Source organism: Podarcis liolepis (genome assembly GCF_965112155.1).
Source record: "Podarcis liolepis genome assembly, chromosome: 8".
Classification (NCBI taxonomy): Eukaryota; Metazoa; Chordata; class Lepidosauria; order Squamata; family Lacertidae; genus Podarcis; species Podarcis liolepis.
In genome coordinates, this window is record NC_139560.1 from 43,203,759 (window position 1) to 43,214,243 (window position 10,485).

General features: G+C 39.4%; 1 long non-coding RNA gene across 1 annotated transcript in view; it reads right to left on the bottom strand.

The window, feature by feature from the left end:
• The window catches only part of LOC310713544, a 31,250-nt gene extending 21,268 nt beyond the window's left edge, over positions 1-9,982 (bottom strand). The window contains exon 1 of the long non-coding RNA XR_014529328.1: positions 9,910-9,982. This is a non-coding gene — a long non-coding RNA (uncharacterized lncRNA). The remainder of the gene's footprint in view (positions 1-9,909) is intronic.
• Between the last annotated feature and the right edge of the window lie 503 nt (positions 9,983-10,485).

A 10,485-nucleotide genomic window follows, 5' to 3' on the forward strand; every position in this document is an offset into this window, starting at 1 on the left:
TTTATAACATGTCTGGATTCTGCTGAAACTGCTGCATTTTTGTTAGTTTGGGTTTCTTGTTTCTTATTTATATTCTCTTTCTATAGTACAGGCTATTCCAGAATCAATAAATATACTAGTATAGTTTCCCAAAACCAGAAGCACTGTGTACAACACCACCTAGCTAGGTGCCAAGCGAAAATGTTCCTCTTCAACTAGGTCTTTGACTAACATCCTATATGCTTTTAAATGTGTTGGTGGAAGGGGGAGGGGTTTTTTGTTTTGTTTTGTTATTGTTATTTTGTGTTTTTATCTTGTATTTCTGTGCTGTGAAGCACCATCAGCTCCATGGATGAAAGGCAGTATACAAATTTAATAAATAAATAGATAAAAATTGGGCTGGACTCAAAAAACGAGTTCTGATAGTAGAAGTCCACAGAAGGACTTCCACTAGCACAACAGGGCTTCCTCTTCTCCTCTCCGCATGTGCCCTCCACTCCTACCCCCCCCCCCAAAAAAAATGGTTGGGAAAACCTATAGAGCAGTACAAGCAGGAAAGTGAAGGGGTATTGTTTCACCTGTGAAATATACTTGGAGTCCTGCAGTGATTTCATGCTCTTTATTGCAGCTTGTAAAATAGTGTTGAATTGTCCCCCCCAAAAAACCTCAGGCTTTTATATACATTATTTACACAATGAGTCCCATCTGATTGGCTGATACTGCTTCTCTCCTGAAGCCTGATTGGTCTTTTCCTGCAGGCCAGTCAGTTGTTGCATTCTACAATCCTACCAGCCTAATAGGCTGATTAACTCCCTCCTGGAGCCTGATTAGACTTCTCCTGTAAGCCAATCAGTTGTTGCATTCTAGGATCCTACCTCCTATTGTTCTAGGATCCAAGCTTAGTACATAACAATCTGGCAAGCTGAAATGCTTGCACTGACAGAATTATTACCATAACACTACATTGAATTCCTCCCTTAAATTCATCAGATCTTATCGGTCAATTTCAGCAAGGGTCTCACACAGTGTAGTCTTTCCATGCCTCATCTCCCATGCTTATATCCTGATAATAATTGCGTTTACATTTTAAAATATGATAAGTGAGGTTAGAGTCGGGAAGGATGGACACTAAGTTTTGGGTTCTTAACTGCCATCTTTATTACAAGATGAAAATTCTCTGTGAAAGCTGCTTCAGCTTTTTAGTGAGTTGTCAGGGTTTTTTTGTGTTGTATAGAGACAGCTGTTTTGTTTCCTTTCTGCATGTAACATCTCCGTCTCCCCTGTACTAGCGATCTTGGCCTTGTCATATTAAAGTACAACAACCCTAGGAACCATTCGAATGACAGGAATCCTGTCGAAGCTTTATTTCCTTTGGAGTGTACTGTGAAAGACCATGAAATCTCCTGTCTGAGCCAGCTGTGAAGCTTCCAGAGGTTTCTCCTGTGACAAGTGCCAGGCTAAGACTAAACCAGGCAAAATTCCTGAAGTGACAGTGAATAGGGTTGATACAAATTATACTGTCCTGTTGCTTTGAAAGTGCACATTACTAGAATCATTAACCATAATCATCCTCAATTACAAGCACTGTGAGCACGCATACAGCAGACCAATAAATGCCACCATTGTCTGCATGCAATGCCCGTAATTCACAAAGGCACAGTCACCTCTTCAGATTGTGGAAATCTAACTGCAAAGTATTATGGATTGATTCTCTAAAAGTTTTGAAATGGATGTGTTTGCTTGCCTCCATTGTTCAGCTGCTGAAATTCCAAAAACAAGGTTGTAAGAACTCTGCCCGAGAGGAGGAGGGATACCATTTTTACACTGGGAAGGTCACTTTGTGTTTCTCTGTATCTGAGAAGTTTCAAAACCTAATGAAATCTGTAAACTTGCATAGGCGTGTTACCTACAAACACCGGTTCAAAAGCTGAGTGTGACATTTCCCCAACAATTAGTTTCATGTCTAGTTTAAATTTAGCTATCTCTAGCAAAAGTCATTTAATTTGTCTGCTTAATTGCAGTAGAGATGGGCGAGCTTTCAAAAGCTTCCCTTGGATTAGCACAGAATGTACTGGAGTGCTTTTCTCCTCCCCAAAAAGGGAAGAATACCAAACCAATCAGAGAGTCTCTCTAGCAAACACCTTTGCCACAGCTAAGACCAAAATCCTATGGTCAGTCCTCCATTGGCACCCACCTCCATCGGAACACCCCCTCCAAACTCACTCTCTGTGACTGTTTATGAATACATTTCAGGAGTTCATTCACAGGGTCCATAGTCTACCTAGCCCCAGAAACAAACTAAATCAGCCTTCCAGTTGGCATAATTTGTTTTCTTCCCATTGGAATCAATTGCAGGGGGTTGTTTCAACAAAACAGGAAACAGGGGAGGGAAAATCAGCCTCTTTCCTCCCAGCCAGTGCAAGCAGGGCAGGGCATTGTCAAAGGAAGTTCAACCAGTTTCATTTGCCCCTTTGGATTGTTCTGCCAATGGATTAATCCAACCATTCATTTGTGTGGAGGCAAGGAAACCACTGCAGGGATGGAACTGGAGATGGGGTTCAAGAATCAGTTCCTGTGGATAACTCTTGTTAGGTGGCTTTCAACTCCCTGTTCCACCACTCAGTTTCACTTCCCAAGCATATGTACCATTAGTTCATATGGTGGTCGTTCAGTAGAAGCAACAACAGAGGGAAGTGAGTGTTGAAAGTCATCCCTATGGGCCTCCATCTCCTCCCCAGAGACTGTTTTCTATAGCAGCCCCAATAGTTCCCATGGAGATGTGGAAAGGAACCCCGAAGGGAAGAAATCAGGGTTAGGGCAGGGAGGGCAACAAGCCCTTGTTGGATGGTGACCATGGGGTCTCTCTCTCTCCCCCACCTCTTGGTTTGAACCCACAGTCCTTTGCTTTGTTACTTGCATCACAGTCAGTAAAAACAACCTCTTGGGATTTAGAGCGATCTCCTCAAACACACCCCATTTTTAATTGGATGTAAAGGATCCATGATCATTGGGACTTTAGCTTCCATGAATAGCCTCACATGGGCACATGTGTCTGCATATGAAATCTCTGTGTAGTTTGTACCCTTCCTGGCATGGGATCCTCTTTGCTGTCTTTCTTCATCTCTCTGCTGTCACTCTATTGCACAGGCTGCATCAACAATATTCCCTGCAGGCATTGATATAAAGGCCTTGGTTCATAATTATCGCTGTGGTGGAGGAGAAGAGGCACCATTCCTTTGCTGCACAAAGACTTCTTTATAAACTGGGGTTGTGTTACAGATTATTTAAGACCACAGATGATATCCAAGATTGCAGCTCCAATGGTGAAACAGACTTCCATGCATCCAACAAGCATTCTCTTTCTCTCCTGTCCCTTCCAGCCCCCCTACCCCCACCACCCTCAAAATCAGCTCAGTGGGGGGAACACTTTGGAAAGGATTTTGAGGTGGGGGAGGGAGAGGAAATGGAAGCCCTGTTGCACCTGTGCAACCATGCCAACACATTATTGACTACAACTCGTTGAATTGGGTGTTTTTCTAGTGATATCTTGAGCAATCTGATATACTCTCAATCTAAGAAACATTTTTGATGATGAACACACTACTCAGTGCAGATAAGAGTTTCTAAAAAATCACAATTGCATAATAACTATCTAATGGGATAAATATACACAAAAGGTCTGTGAGCATACTTTCGACAAAGTTGTCGTTTTGATTTACTGGAGCCAAAGACTTTAATCTCCACATTCCTCAAACTTTGCCTCATCATCATAGAATTCACTACGCATGCTAATCATGTTGCTTTTTGCTTGGTTAGAAATAGGATTAATCTGGTACCATGGAAAGGTCAGTTGGCCACAGGAATCTTTTTTTGTTTTTGTTTAATAAGTAGTATTTCTGTTTGATCAGGAAACACTCCAGGCTGCTTTTGTGGGTGAAAATCTGTGAATGAGGGATATTTGGAATGCCGCCTTTTTTTCTTCTTCTTTTACACAGCTTTAGGAAAGTATTAACTTTCCTGTAATCAAGTATAACATTTTGAAACAATGTGCTAAGTCTTTATCATTGATAAAGAAGCATGTTAAATATAAACTAAGGGTAGGTTCACATAATTATTTCCCAAGATTTTCCCCCATTTTCAAACAACCCATTTGGAGTTCATTGGAAATGCTCTTACTTGGTTCCTCATCACAGAACATCCCACACCCCACTGCTAACAGCAAAATAAAGAATGGAGAAGTATGGACAGGCACACAGAGCCAGAGAGAGTCACTTGAAACCAGAGCTGGGCTCAATAAATGGTGCACCAGTAATTCCTCTCCTTGATGCAGTAGCTTTTATCTGGTGCTGGGGTAACCCAGCCAGATGGGCAGGGTATAAATAATTCTTTATCATCATTATCATCATCATCATCATCATCTCTTGTAGCTGAGGTAGCTCTGGTTGCTCCACCTCTGATAACCTGCAAATACTTGACAGTACAACAGTGTTGTGGGGAGACATTACTGCTGTTATTGATATTTTTTGTATATTTATTTTAGATCATCTTATGGTTAATGTGGAAACTGTTGAATTTGGTTATGTACTTTTTGATGCTCTATTTATTGTTTATGACTACTTTTGTTATGTTTGTTGCTATGTGTTTTGTTTTGTGTTTTGTTTTGTTTTGTTTTTACATGTTGTAGACCGCCTTGAGCATGGTTTTAACTTTGGAATGACAATATACAAATAAAATGATTAATATTTTTTCTGAGTGTAATCCTGTGTGCACTTATCTGGGACCAAGTCCTGTTACACTCAGTACTTTTTACTTCTGAGGACACATGCAACATTGTACTAACTTTTGCATACGGTTCTTTTTGGTCTATCTGGTCCCAGACAAAAAGTTTGCAAAATCTGCAGAATGATAATATTGCCTTGGATTCACTTGAAAAGTGCAGAATGGTCAAAAGAATATGAACTGATTATTCATTGCAAAAGACTTGTGCCCATTGTCTGAACTCTCAGCACTGGGGCAAAGGTGAATAATTCATATCTTATCTGAACTGGGGTTTGCCACCCTTATAACTCAAAAATGGATTCCAAAAACCTTATTAAAAGTCTTATGCAGCTTAACAGTGGATTTTAACCTTTCTGGGGAATTTCATCATCTACCACAATGAGGTTGACCCTAAGGGCAAAGCAGTCATATTTGTAAGTCAAATAATAATTGGTAGACTAACCTGTAGGATTTTACCACAAGAAATAAAATGCTTGGTTTAACTCTAGCATGTTGCACATAAAAGAAGTCTGTTAGTAGATTCCATAGGCTCCTGCTTATGCTACTTTCTGTTCAGTTCTACCAAAGATTCAATATGAGAGTGGAAAATTTAGCTGGGATTTTTAGACAGAATATTTTAGGGAAAAGGTGCTGATTTAAATGAACCTAAAGGAACTTTGAAGGATTGACTGTTTGAGTTGATCCTGTACTTAAACAGAAGAAGGGGGCATGTGGTTCAATGCAGCTTTTCCTTATTTAATTTTGGTTCTGTAATTGGAAAGATAGGGCAAAGTAAATGGCTTCTACTAAGAAGGGAAGCTGATAATGAAGTTAAACAAGGGGTGTATGTGTGCAAGGAGGATCAAGCTCATTTAACCCCCTGGAAAAATTAACCCATCACAATTAACCCATCCAACAAAAGCCACAGTCTCTTCTGAAAGGCCCCATCACTTATTTCTTGTTCAAATTCATTTTGCCTCAGATACCAAGAGGAAGCAAGTTAACCCAAGGATGACTCCCAAGTTTTCCTTATTACCAGATTAAAGGCAGGAACTGGAAATTACATTAGTGCTCAGGATGGAAGAAGTTATAACAAATGAGAACTGAATGAACTGCCATTTTGCACTTAAGAACTGGAGCAATAGCCATGGATCTGAGGAATGATAATGTCCTATATAATAAGGTTGTTGTGAACCAAACACAGTAAAGAGTCTAAAGCCAGGAATGTCCAAAGTCTGTTTCGGGGGCCTAATCCAGCCCGCCGGTTGGCTCAATCTGGCCCCTGTGGCAGTTTATTTCCTGGGGTCGGCCCTCACGCATGTTCACGTCATCAAATCTGGCCCTCTTTGAAAAAAGTTTGGGTACCCCTGGTCTAAAGCTTTGTACAGTTTACAAATAGTAAGTAATGGATTCGTTGTGGTATCCGTGCAGCTTTCTAATCCATGGAAATAAAATGCTGCTCCTATGTTTATCATGCTAACTTACTGTTTGTGGTGTACAGGTTTGTGCTGAGTTTGATTTCACTTTGTTTGCTTGTTTTTCATTTACAATGGAATCTCAGTTTTTGAACGTAATCCGATCCGGAAGACTGTTCGACTTGCAAAACATTGAGAAACCAAGAACTCAATACGGAAGCCTCAAAACGTACGGAAAACTTGAACAGGAAGTTGCTTCGGAAATTTGACTTCTGAGGCGCATTTGAAGATGGAAACATTTACTTCCAGGTTTTTGGCGTTTGAAAACCGAAACGTTCGGCTTCTGAGATGCTTGAAAACCGAGGTACCACGATATTTGTATCCTTATTCGAACACAGCCCATGCAAGCTTCCTGCATGTTCCCAGTTAAGAACGCTTTGTATCCAGGACTAAAACAACAACAAAACTCACAGCATGACAGTTCCCATTTTTATAATTGTTTGGAAGCCCGTTTCATAAAACATACAAAATTTTGTCCCTGTCAGATATGCACATTTTGACACCAAAATAACAACTTACTGAAATTTGATGTTGCTCTGGTCATATTTCTCGCAATAACATGACTTTTTAGCAGTCATCTCCTAATGGAGATTCATTTTTAATGTGTTCTTGAGAGTACCATTGAAATGAGCTCAACATGTTCCCGGGTACCCTTCAGCTCTTTAATTTATTTATGCACCATACTTAATGCCTCACCTTTCAATTCCAAAATACTTCCAGGGACACAGATACTTTTTTTTTAAGAAAAGAAATTAAAATAATGGATTGTACCCAACGCTAGTGCTACTCAAGGTAGACTCATTAAAATTAATGAAGATGACCCACTTAGCCCCATTTATTTAAGTGGGTCTACTCTGAGTAAAAGTTAGTTGGATGTAACCCAACAAAACAATTTTGAATCTCAGAATGGCAAAAAATGACATGTCACCAGAAGCATTAGAGTTCAGAGCTGCAAGGTTTAAAAATTCTAAAGGGCCCATGCAGACAAGAGGTGGGTGGATGGGGGAAGCATAAAGCAAAGGAGTAGGAGAAAAGCTTTAAAATCCAGTGGGTTACAGACCTCTCAAGTCCTTCATCAGGACAGTAAAAGGAAAGTGGAGATAACATTAAAAAGACTGAACTTCTACATCTGAAGCTACCTGCTAAAGGATTTAAGAAGTCCTTGGACTTAATTTTCCTGCTTCCGTCTCCCCTTCCACACAAACCCATGTTTTATTTTTACATTTTTATTATTTTTCTCTTACATGCATAATATACATTATATACATACATAAATAATAAAACATGACTGACCAAAAATGTGTCACTAGGGGGTAAAATACTAAACCTATTATTTTACAGTACATAACAATGAGGAGATAACAGTAAACCAGTTCAATTAATTCTTCAATAAATCAACTTGAAAAACACAGAATCACAGGGATGAGCTAATGAGTAGTGCCTCCTTATCTATATTGAAATCTATGTTGTAAGTATTTTTCAGCCATGTATTGTTTCATGTGTATATTTAATAAAACCAGCCTTCATCAGCTTGGCTGATGGGAGTCAAAGTTCAAAACATATGGAAAGCACCAGTTCAGTGAGGACCGGAATAACCTTTGATGGGCACCTAGACGTATCAACACATTCCCAAGGTGGCTGGAATTCAGAAGGGGAAAAAGCAACAATGGCTCCATATCTAGAGCGCAAGGCTTCATCACAGACTTATTTATTACTACTGTTGTAAGCAATGAGATCAGAATTAATCTCTTTGTGTCCCAATCTGCATATTTAATCCATTATGTTTAGTGGTCCATTGCCTGACAGGCCTATGAAGTCTTTGAAATTGCACATTTCCAGTGAATACTGAGGGTGTCAGTGGCAAAGCGCTCCAAGATCTTTCATTTCAGTTATGGTACACACACACTCACACATGAGCTAAGGGGGAGATTTCGCAAGGTTTGCCCTATTGCTTTTTTACATCTCCAGAATTTTGCATTGCATTCTTTGCCCTCAGGAAAAATTGATTGGCAACTGACACTTGCCCTGTCCACAGGCAGGGAAAAGTTTGCATAAACAAGTTGAACTTCTCTTTAAAAAATAAAACAAAAGACTCACCAGCCACCTGATAACAATGGTTCTTTTAAGGACATTGTTATCCCTTCCCATATCCTCAGTGATTTTGAAAGGACAGCCTTGCATTGTTGAGGACCTTCGGAGTATTGCAAAAGTGCAAATAGCAGGAGACTATTACTATGTCCTCCTCACCCAGAAACACAGGTGAGCTCTACCGTTTCTTCAAAGTTCTCAAAATCTACTCTTCACATGCTAAAATCTTCATCACTCAGGCCACAGGGCACACCTCACCTTACCTATCAATAACCTTAGTTGGTCTTTCTCTGGGCATCACCCTCCCAACCCAATTAAGAACACATCTTGCCATTGTTATTAGTGGGAGTGGGGCAGTGAAGATTCAGTTAAGATTGGGGCAGGCAGTTCTTACAAAACATTGAAGACCTTTATAATTGCTAGCCTTTCTTGATCCATAATCTCAAACTCAGGATCCCATATCTAGCAGTGGTGACTGCTAAGGTCCTGGTGACAGGAATGGAACCATCTACCCTCTCACCTGCCTTCTCAACTGCAATGTTTGGAACACTGCTATGGTAATTTAATTAAAATGCTCGTGGGACTGGCAGCCCATGATTGCTGGATTGCTTTCAATTGCCAAGAGAGATTCCAGCCAACTTTTAACAATTTCCATTTTGTTAGAAGGTAAATACTGTGGTAATGAGGAGGATCTTCTTTTGCTGTTACTCGTACTTGAGGCTGGATTTTTAGGTTGACATAACACAAGAAATTGCCTTGCATCATCTGCTATTTTGTTATTTATTTCCCACTCTTTGTGAGGCCCCTAAATATATTGCTTTGCCACCACAATGCCATCTTTTAAATCTTTCACAGTTTAAGAGAATGCTGCCCATTTTTAACAAGGTTGCCAAGTGTTTCTGACAATGTAACTACTTTTCAATGTCACAAAGTTAGCTTAGAACAAGGCAATGCAATGATGTGCTATCACCCCGTATACCTGTCTGTGGTTTAAAACATGCTGCAGAATATTAAGCAGAATTCAACCATTCAGCAGTGGTCTTTTTAATTCAAGCTAATTAATTAGAACAGAAAATGGCTTGGATGAACAGATTGAAAGCTCCTTTGTACAATGCAATTTTGCTCACCCCTACAAGTTCGCCAAGTGATTAAAATGATACTCTGTAAAGAATTTATATCCAAGAGGCATCATTGTACTAATAAAGTGCAGGAGCCACACAACAACATGCCTGTCTCTGTCTTGGAAGTATGAATCTACATAAATTGGAACATGAATGGGATTTATGTCATGGGAATGACTCACAAGAGCATTCCTATTAATTAAAACAATGAAAAGAAGCTTTAGGTGGTGACGGTTTAAGTGGAATTCATTCTATTTTTCAACCTAAATTTCAAGATCAAAGCTTTCAACCTTCTAATCTACAGAATAATTAGCACCATTGTTTCTCTCATAAAAACTGTTCAAGTGAGTTGCAACAAGGATCTCCTTTTATCATCCATACATTCTGATCTCTTTATTAATTCATTTATAACAGTTTAGAAGCTCTTCATCCATGGCACATTACTTTCCTTGGTAGAAAGTTTACTTTGTAATATATTATTTACTTACATTATTTTTAGTAATCCAGAGCACAATTCATAATTCAGTATTCTTTTCCAATAGCTGAAGATCTCCCTTCCAAGCATTAATATCCGCTTTCTTCCTTGAAGTACTCTGACTAGCAAAGGGAGAGAGCAACCCTTTTATTGTTATATGATCCTTACTGTACACAGAGAATTCTATATAGCAGCTTTGTTTGATGACTGTTTCAGAGAAATTCAGGGAGAAAAATCTGAGATTTCCCTGCCACCTTTCCTTACCAAGTCTTGGTTGTTATATGGGAGGGGGGCGGGGCGGCTTGAATCTAACCTTTTCTCTCTCTCCAAATTGTATTGTTTGACACATCATGGTGAGATTTTCCTCTCATCTGGCTTCATTGATCAATGTGGTGCCTGAACCAAAAAAAATTAAATAAAGCAGAGAAATGCTAAAAGATGCAGTTTGAAAGCCTGAAAAAAGATGCAAAAAGAAACCACTATTTAAAATATAGGTTAAATGTGTGAGAATGACATTATCTATTGATAAGTAATTTCCCAGCACCCAAAAGCAGTCCCGGCCAATGAATGTATCACTGATTAAATTACT